Source organism: Garra rufa, chromosome 22 (genome assembly GCF_049309525.1).
Source record: "Garra rufa chromosome 22, GarRuf1.0, whole genome shotgun sequence".
Taxonomy (NCBI): Eukaryota; Metazoa; Chordata; class Actinopteri; order Cypriniformes; family Cyprinidae; genus Garra; species Garra rufa.
Window position 1 is genome coordinate 32438176 of NC_133382.1, and position 10035 is coordinate 32448210.

General features: G+C 36.3%; 1 protein-coding gene across 1 annotated transcript in view; it reads left to right on the forward strand.

Annotated features, from left to right (window-relative positions):
* Nucleotides 1-5369, forward strand: part of pgs1 (phosphatidylglycerophosphate synthase 1) — a 29837-nt gene extending 24468 nt beyond the window's left edge. The window contains exon 11 of the mRNA XM_073828250.1: nucleotides 4042-5369. The gene's annotated coding sequence lies outside the window, so the exon portion shown is untranslated. The remainder of the gene's footprint in view (nucleotides 1-4041) is intronic.
* Nucleotides 5370-10035: the final 4666 nt, after the last annotated feature.

A 10035-nucleotide genomic window follows, 5' to 3' on the forward strand; every position in this document is an offset into this window, starting at 1 on the left:
TGATCAATGGACTTTCCTGTAGGACAAGTATACATCCAAATCTATTAATGCTTGGTTCAGGGATCAGTCATAGAATGTTCTTGAGTGGCCTGTATATCAATATCTGAGAGGTGACAGAACTTTCCAAGCACTTCCAAGCAACATTTATTGGTGCTTTTAAAGAATAAAAGATTCGGCACCAAATTTGTCTTTTGTGGGTTGAATAATTTTGATCATGAACCATAGAGCCAATAATGCACTCTAATAGTGTAAAGATGCCTGTGTTGAATTGTTTTCACAAAATTTTGCAGTCTTGCAAGTCAAAGGGGTTGAATAATTTTGATTGCAACTGTATCTCCTAGAGCAAACTTACTTCACCATCCGCAAAATATTGGAAGAAAATCTTAATACTGAATTGGTTCTGTGGGTTTATATGAATATATCTGAGTGGAGCTGACTGTCTTCAGAAATTTAGATGGTATTTTCTTTTCACCCTACCTCCATATAATGCAAATTAATGTTGTTTTTAAAAGTACAGTACTGTTTTTTTTTTACAGTGAGAACCAAGAAACTGCTGTCTTGCTGCTGTTCTATAAGCGCCATCTGCTGGCCGAGAGTGAATTTTTGCGTTTTCATTCAGCCCGTCTGCTGTTTTTGTTTTGTGCAGATGTTTTATGTAGCATAATTTCACAAAACTAAGGTCAGACTATTCTGTTTTTGCTTTAGATTTTTATATTATACAATCTGTTCATGCTACACGTAGCATTTTTGGCACAGTCGAGGAAGAACTGTGAAAAACTGTGAAACAGAGTCCTAAGAAAAAATTATATCAGTGTTAATCAACATATGTTAAAAGCTAAAATCTTTTTCTAAAATTTTACGGTTTTAACAAACTCAAATTTAATTTGGCAGCATTTCTTCTTGGAATCCATTTCTTTTTAGTTAATTGTCCTGTTTCATATGCTAATGTGTCATATTACTGAAATGAAACAGGTTGCAAATGGCAATTCATGTTGACTTTGGGCTTTAAGCTAGGCTAGTAACCTGCTACCATCTTAATCCGCATTTTCCAGCAGGAATGGGTTTGGTGGTTATTATGTGCGTTTCATTATGTTGAAGCATAAATGAGCCATTCGCATGAAATGCTCTGAAGGTACTAGCCCTAAGGCAAACAAAAACAGCATTCAGCATTTTATTCCGCTTCTAAACGAATGACTTGGCACTCTTGCGCTCAGTATAGTCAGTCTTTCCCCGAAGATGGATATACAAAACCCCAGCTTGCCAGACAGCGGGTTCTGAAGAATTTACATTGTCACTCCAGTGGTTCCTTCAACCCAAATCCCCGTCACACAGCCCAGTGTAGAGCTAGCATGGTCAGACCACAGCATGAATCTGACCATTCCAGTGCTGTCAGGCGCAGACTGCTCAGCAGACTTTAGCTGCACTGGCAGTGACCTCCGTGAGCCCTCCGTCGCTAACATCTGGAGTCTGTTACGGCTGCTTTTCCTGCGTGCTACACGATTCCTTCCCTGGCCTCCATTTGATTACTAACATTCTCATTCTCACTTGTTAAATGTCACGATTTAAGATTATTTTTAACACTGAGCCAAAACCTTTGGTATTAACAAAATGAGGCAGTTTGTACATAAATATGAAACTGAAAGATTCTGCCTCTTTTCCTAGCATTTATCATTAGCAGCACACAAAATTAGCAGAAAGCATAGCAGAGTTAGAATAGCTGCCATCCACAAAGTTGTAGGTGTATATGATTTTATTCTCTCAGATGAATACAATCTGAGTTACATTAAAAAATATATCCTGGCTCTTCCATGCTTTGTAATGGTAGTGAATAGGTGCTGAGATTTTGATGTCCAATAAAGTGCATCCATCCATCATAAAAAACACTCTTTTGTGTACATGTGTATAAAGTTAGCGGAAGCTAGTGTTTACGCTTTATAAAGTTTTAAATAAACGCATCGATTTACTTCAGATCTTTATTAACCCCCTGGAGCCATGTGGAGTACTTTTTATGATGGATGGATGCACTTTAATGGATTTCAAAATTTCAGCACCCATTAATTTCCATTATAAAGATTGAAAGAGATTAGTAAATATAACTCTGATTGTATTCATCTGAAAGAAGAAAGTCATATACACCTAGGATGGTTTGAGAGTCAGTAAGTTATGGCGTGATTTTCATTTTTGGGTGAACTATCCCTTTAAAACCAGTCAGTTACAAGTCACTTAAATAATGGCTGAGAAAAGCAAGTTAGTTCTAAGAAAAGCTCTAACTTTTTTTTGTTTGTTTTTTTGTTTTGTTTTTTTAAGCCACTTGGTTTGATATTTTGTGTAATTGTCTGAATGTGTCTGAATATTTCTTGCACAAGCGCATCGATTTACTTCAGAAGATCTATATTAACCCCTGGAGCCCTGTGGAGTACTTTTTTATGATGGATGGATGCACTTTAATGGGTTTTAAAATTTCAACACCCATTCACTTCCATTATAAAACTTGAAAGAGCCAGGACATTTTTAAATATGACTCTGATTGAATTCATCTGAAAGAAGAAAGTCATATACACCTAGGATGGTCTGAGGGTCAGTAAGTTATGGGGTGATTTTCATTTTTAGGTGAACTATCCCTTTAAAACCAGTTGGTTACAAGTCACTTAAATAATGGCTGAGAAAAGCAAGTTAGTTCTGAGAAAAGCTCTAACACTTTTGTTTTAAGAAGCCACTTGGTTTGATATTTTGTTTTCTAATTGTTAAAATATTTGTCTAAATATTTTGTTGGGGTATTTCCTGGTCATGTTGAAATCCGTTCTACAGAATTCTCGGGATATTTCTCAAAATCTGTGTGGAACAGTGAGGGTGTCACTTACCAGGAAGAATTCCTCTTTATGAGATTATCTCGTGTCAGTGAATCACATTTCTGGAGAAATGATGTTGAAAAACTTCCAGTCAGTACTTGAAAATAGTGCATTGTATTTGTAAAGTTATCCACATATAAAAGACATTATGTAATAATATCATGCAATAGCTAATTATGCCTTGTACTCCTACAAGCAGGATCGTCTGTAGTCAAGAGAAGTTTCAGTTGATGGTCATTTACTTTACTTACTGCTCACTCTGCCCTCTAGTGCTTATTTAAATGCATTACGATAAAACCAGGGTTTTTAACAGTGCTGTTTTTGAAGGTTAGCATGACTATACTAAATACTAAACTTTGCTGTGTGTCCTGTACCTGTGCTACTGTCATGAATTATACCTCAAATTGATGGCATTGTGCAGAAATCAAGGTTTTTATTCAGCACTGACACATTAATTTGAGCAGAAGTGACAGTAGATACATTTTTAATGTTACAAAATTTAACTTTTGACCACAAAACCAGTCATAAGTAGCATGGGTATATTTATAGCAATAGCCAGCAATAAATTGTATGGATCAAAATGATTGATTTTTCTTTTATGACAAAAATCATTAGGATATTGAGTAAAGATCATGTTCCATGAAGATATTTTGTAACCATACCATAAATATATCAGAACTTAATTTTTGATTAGGAAAATGCATTGCTAAGAACTTCATTTGGACAACTTTAAAGGCGATTTTCTCAATATTTAGTTTTTTTTTTCTTTTTTTCTTTTTTTTTTTTGCACCCTCAGATGCCAGATTTTCAAATAGTTGTACCTCGGCCAAATATTGTCCTATCCTAACAATCATACATCAATGGAAAGTTTATTTATTCAGATGATGTATAAATCTCAATTTTGTAAAATTGACCCTTATGAATGGTTTTGTGGTCCAGGGTCACAAATATTTCAGTTTTAAATAATTGTTATTTCCACACAAATAATAAATTACATTTTAAAATGTATTAACTTAGGATAACTATTATTTCACTTTTTTTGAGGAGCATAACATACTTTAAAAAACTTTTTAAAACCCCAAACTGTTGAACAGTAGTGTATTTTGCTCAGTATGTTCAGTGTTGATAATAATTAGCAGTATTAGATCACATCAAACTCAAATGAGTTATTTTTTTCTTCGTTTTTTTCCAGATGAAAAGTGGGACTACACATGTATACATGAGGCTTTTGCAAATATTGATGGTTTCCTGGATGCAGATGGCTATGATAAAGATGACTGTCCCAGCGAGCTTCAGTAATGTTAGAAACCAGTCTGTGCTGTTAGATTCAATAACATTCATTCTGCCTCTCACATCCTCAAAGTTAGAAGAGAATGCATGTAAATCCAGTAGACAGTATTTGCTGCCAGTGTGATAGAGATGTATGGCACCAGTATGGCAGATATAAACATTTGGCCATCAGTTTGAAATGCAGTGTGTCTAACATTTATATGTACATATTTTAGTTAATTTAATTTTTTTCTGTAAAAAAAAAATGTCAAATTTGTCACTTTAATAAGATGCTGTTCAACAAAAAAACTAATTTCCATTGTACTTTTTACGATATCAATATTTACAATATCAGAAGCCGTTAAAAGGCAGCATTAATATTAATTTCATTAACAAGGTTAATGATATTAAGTTGATCTCAAACATTTCAGAAACTCTTAGTTTACCTCAGCCGTATGTAAAATATCTGTATTTTCCTGAAACCTGTGCAAACGTATTTGTGCCACAGGATAAATTATAGGTATTGTGAATACTTACAATTTGTCATTCTGAGTTTATAGCTCACAATTTGTAAACTGGAAATCCTGTGATAAAAAAAAAAAGGTCCAAACTGTGAGAGAGAACAAAAGTCAGAATTTTTACGTAAGTTGCAACAATTCAGAATTCTGAGAAAAAAAGATTGAATTGCATAAATGTAGGAATTCTGAGTTTGTATCTCACTTTTTTTTCCCTTCAGAATTGTTTACATAAGTTACAATTACCTTTTTTATTCTGTGGTGAAAATGGGCTTTCATAGAAACTACTGCAAAACTGTTAAGGATGAGGGCCTTAAATAAGTAAAAATTCACTTAACTACTCCAGTATTCAGAGTCGGTTAGCAGAAGTCGAAAAACTATGTTGGTTTTGTAATAAAAACTGCGGTACTACCCTTTTCCTGAGAATGTTTTGATCTTGGTGCCAATGCGCATGGAGCAAGAGCGTTTGCTTATTTATAAGGTTCATTAACATATTGCGACCAGATGAATTTTTTGTTGTTTTTCTTTTGTGACTTACATTTAACCGTATTTAAATGTCATGAATTGACAGCATTTGGAAGAGAAGAGACTTTCAAATGGTCCCGTTTCCAGCTCTTTCAGACAGAGAAGCTACCTGAGTGAGATGAGGCCTTAAAGCCATGTTCTCTAACGCACAACTTACAAAACGGCCAAAAATGTATTATATATAAAGTTTTTTTTTTTCTTTTTGTCAATGTGGAAGTGGTTTTTAAGAATAAAAGACTTAAACAATCATGGTTGAGTGCATTATTTGATGTCAAATAAATGGAAGAGTGTCCTGCCCCAGAAAAAAAAAATTACTGGTGTATATGAACATGATACCACCTTCATTTGAAGAGATATCAAGCTATTTTGTGCCCATGAAAATTTGTAAAAGACCTTAAAGACTAAATGTTTGGTCCTTTATCCAATTGAGTTCTGATGGGTTGGTCTTGTCCATACTTTACCTCCATGAATACTTCACCTCTCAGACACCGAAACATCTTGTTTTGACCTGACCCACATTTTTTTGAAAAACAATACATTTGTAAGTCTATGAAGTCATTCAGGTTATATGATATATGATAGAAAAAGGAAAAAAAATAATTTAGCTATAAGCTTGACAAAGTTTATTGCTTATTCAAGAGGCTCCATTGGTTTAAATTAATTTATAACTATTATGATTCATCACAGCATAAGCTTTATTTGGATAAACGACTGAACTGAACGAAGGTTTAAACCGTATGCCAAAGTAAATATATCATGCTGAGGTGTCACTGTGGAGGTAATTGTATTATTATAGGCATTATTTGATTTACTCTACTAAAGTGTGTTCTTTAAACTGTCTAAATGATTGGTCCATCTCAGAATGTGAAGCCTGTAAATAGAGAAGACAATTCTGCCATGAGACAAATAGGAGGTTAGGCATCTCACAGTAACTTATTTCACTTTTAATGACATTCCCTGTGTAAAATGCAACAAACTGTGATAGTACACCTTAATATAAAATTGTCATTATTTAATAATCCTCATGTTTCCGACCTATAAGTGGAAGCTATAGGTTCATTTGTACTGTTGCCTATTGTTTAACTGAATCTGAATTAAATTCAATTAATCAGAATTAAATAAAGCAAATAAATAAATTTGAAGTTAAAAAAAACTATGTTATTTTTTACAGTTGCAATAAATGGTTAGCCAGCTTTAGGGCATTAAGAATGGGTGTCTCAACTGTACTATGGTACTGTTTCAACTGTACACCTTAGGTTTATGAGCTAATTGTGTAAAATATAAATGTGAAAAATCACAACTTTAGAATCTAGTTTTTGTGTAGCGATGAAAAAAAAGTGTCTCTACTGTACTCAGTCTACCATATGACTGCTGTAAATTTTATCTGCCACAAGATGGCACTGTTTTCTTTTTAGGGGAAGAATTCCTCGCAAGATGAACATGGGCTGTATCCGAAATCGCCCCCTATACCCTATTCACTATTCCCTACATTAGTCCACTCGTACAGTTCACTTGAAGGAGTGAATGAAAACGAGTGAGTGAATTCGGACACTAAGTGCACCGGAAGGACTGCCGCTTTTGCGTAGTATTGCTTACTGTTTAACAATCATTTAAAACGGACAGTTCGAGTAGTAAGATTAAAGGATTTATCTCTAGCTGTTGAGCGTACATCGGTTGTACACTCGTTTTTGCGGTGCATTGTGGGATTGAATGAGTGCACTCGAGAACGTGATATGCCAAAAAAACAATCGGTGCTACCAACCTTTCCACAGAAAAACAAACAGTATTCCAACCAATCAGCGTCAGGGGGTTGGTGTTGTGGACTTTCGTACTGGTGCAGGGATGTGATTGAGGCGGAGTGAAAGTCCACAACACCAACACCCTGACGCTGATTGGTTGGAATACTGTTTGTTTTTCTGTGGAAAGGTTGGTAGCACCGATTGTTTTTTTGGCATATCTCGGACCCTAGGCTGACCAGAGAGACGCGTTTTTTTTACAGCTGATTTATGGGGCAGGCAGCGAGCGGATCGTTTAGAAAGATCAGCTGAATGTGACTAGAATCAGCCTAGAATCGTTGATACAGCCTTTAAGGCAAGTCATGTCACTCGGCGACCATCTTTGAAACGCCTCTCGGGCATGCAAATGCAGCTCCTATCTATTTGAATGGGGAAACATAAAATACTCCAAAACTGTTCATCAAGCTTACGATTAAATTTCATATTTGAAGTCACCAATGAAATCTGACAAGAACTGCCTCATAAATATGGTTCTTTGTGCTCCAATCGCGTTAAAAAACGCTTATATTTCAGGCTAGATCCGCCAGTCTGCATGCGCAGTACTGAGTGCACGTCCTAGAGCGCTGACTGTTTCTATAGCAACCAGGACTTCAGCTGCAGTGAAGTGCTGACTTTATTAATCAGCGATTGGCTCTTTCATTAAGAAGGCGGGGCTTGGCGGCCATAATGAGTGTTGCATTTTTCCCCATTCATAACTATAGGAGTGACAGGTCTTGGGTGTTCTATTCATGGGTACCAAAGACGTCACTTCCGCTATGCTCGCCGCCATATTTGTGTCCGATATGACAACAGACACAGCGCATCTAAATGAGATTTAATAATAAATTGAAATAAGAAATTACTTTTTACTACTACTTCCCACACTGTGTATTTGACTTGATTGTATGTTTAGGACAAAAAGTGTAAATTATTGTGAACGTAGTCGCTCGATGAAGGCTTTACGACCTTGAAGAATCCTGGTCACTACTTCACAGCGAACGGGGCACGCGTACTTCCGCGTTTGACGCAAGGCTGCTATTCCGTTTCCGGTTGGAGAGGTTTGAAGCGGAGAAAAACGCGATTATGGCAGAGTCGACGAATTTTACTCGGTGTTTGCAAGAGTTGCCCAAATGTACAATCACTGATGTGCAGTACAACGCCACAGAGCAAACTTGAGAAAGGTTTCAAGTTTTATGTGTCTTCGTATCTGTGCAATTATGAAGGTAAATTCAGCTAACCTGAACCGCCTGAACTGAACTGCTATTATTTTTTTACGATTCGTCCAGCAGCAGGCGTGTTTGTAATTTTGTCTGAAAGTGTCAGGTAAAATCAGGGCCACAAATAGGCCTGCAACGATTAATCGAACGATGTTGTGAGGCGCGTTTAGTCAATGAAGCCGGTACTTTGATTAGTAGTAAATCCCCATCACGTGCGTTCAGCTGGAGCGGCAGTTAATACACACAGCCTTAAATCACTGACAAGCCACGCCAAATCGCGCTGAAAATCGAATTCGATTTTGAGCGCGATTTGGCGTGGCTTGTCAGTGATTTACGCTGGGGTGTTTGAATTGCCGCTCCAGCTGAACGCACGTGATGGGGATTTACTACTAATCAAAGTACCGGCTTCATTGACTAAACGCTCCTCACAACATCGTTCGATTAATCGTGCAGCCCTAGCCACAAATGAGATCTCAGTGAACGCTCACTGCTACCGCTCTATGAGGAAAGCAGAGACTCCACACCAACTGAGAGTAGAGTAGCTTAAAAGTGACGTTCAAAGTTCTGTTGGACATGTTCAGTCCAGTTCAGTTTTTACTTTTCTAACGTTACCACTGTTCAGCTTGGATAACCACAGCTGTTATCTTAGCTAGTATGGATGATTATTGTACAAAATAATAAGAATAAAAAATGTAATGCAGTTCTACGACAGATGAATAGCACTGCATTATCACTGCTAATTATAGCTGAAACAGTGGTAATGGAGATACAAGGCGGCAAAGTTGGTTTTATAATCACACATTCTTTAGGAAACGCGTGGAAACTTAGAAAAGTGTTAAATTTAGCAGATGCTGTACACTGCGGCACACAGCAGTGGTGGCTAGAGGGGCTGTCCTCCCGTCTTTGAAAAGATACTTTCATACGTTTAGATGTCATTTTATATGTTTATTTAATATAATAAAGCAAATAAGCATCAACAATATGAGTGGAGTCTGTTTTTGTGACTAACGTTACCGTAGTATAGAAGACAATACAAGTTATTAGAAAAAATAGTACACAACACTCTACAATCGCGCCGGAACGGAAGTAATCCAGCATCCTTATATTCCACCGGAAGTACGTCATTCACCGCCGTGCATACAGCCTATTCCCTTACAGTCCGCACTTAGATTTCGGCAAATTAGTTTTGGCGAATGCAAAAAAAAAATGCGATTATTGAGCATAAGCCCAACATCCAGCAAGCCAAGAAAACATAAAATATACCTGAGGGAAGACGTCTTTCACGTCTTGTGTATTCCTAAACCTGGATCTCATTATTGAAGCACAAATTCAAGCACCAAAAGCAAGAGATTTCTTTATTTAAAATATGCATTTGTATTCATTCAAGCTATATGGCTGCAATAACATTTTAGTTTAGTTTATTACACCACTTGTGCAGCCAGTCACAATTCACAATGGTACCATTTACTCGGGACGATGGTTTGTGTGTAACTTGTGTGCCATTTTTGTATGACAAATAATTTTTAGAGTAATTGTACATAAATAGTTTTAGCAAAACAAATATGATTATTTTTGAGAACCTTTTTACATGTATATACTTTACTGCAGACGTTGCAATGACGAACGCTATGTAGTACAATAGTTTAGCGTTTATTATTTAATTTTCATAATTCACTAAACACTGCATAATCTAAAACATAATCTTGCTCTTAAGCCAAATACACACTGAAACAAATAATTTACAGCATCTGGATGTACTGTAAGTCACTACTCTCTGCATTAGCACTGTTTTGAACTTGCTGTTCGATTGCTTTCTTGTTTACTAAATCTTTGGACTCACGAGTTGATCGGTTCAAAATGATGTAATCGCAAAAAAATGCTTCTT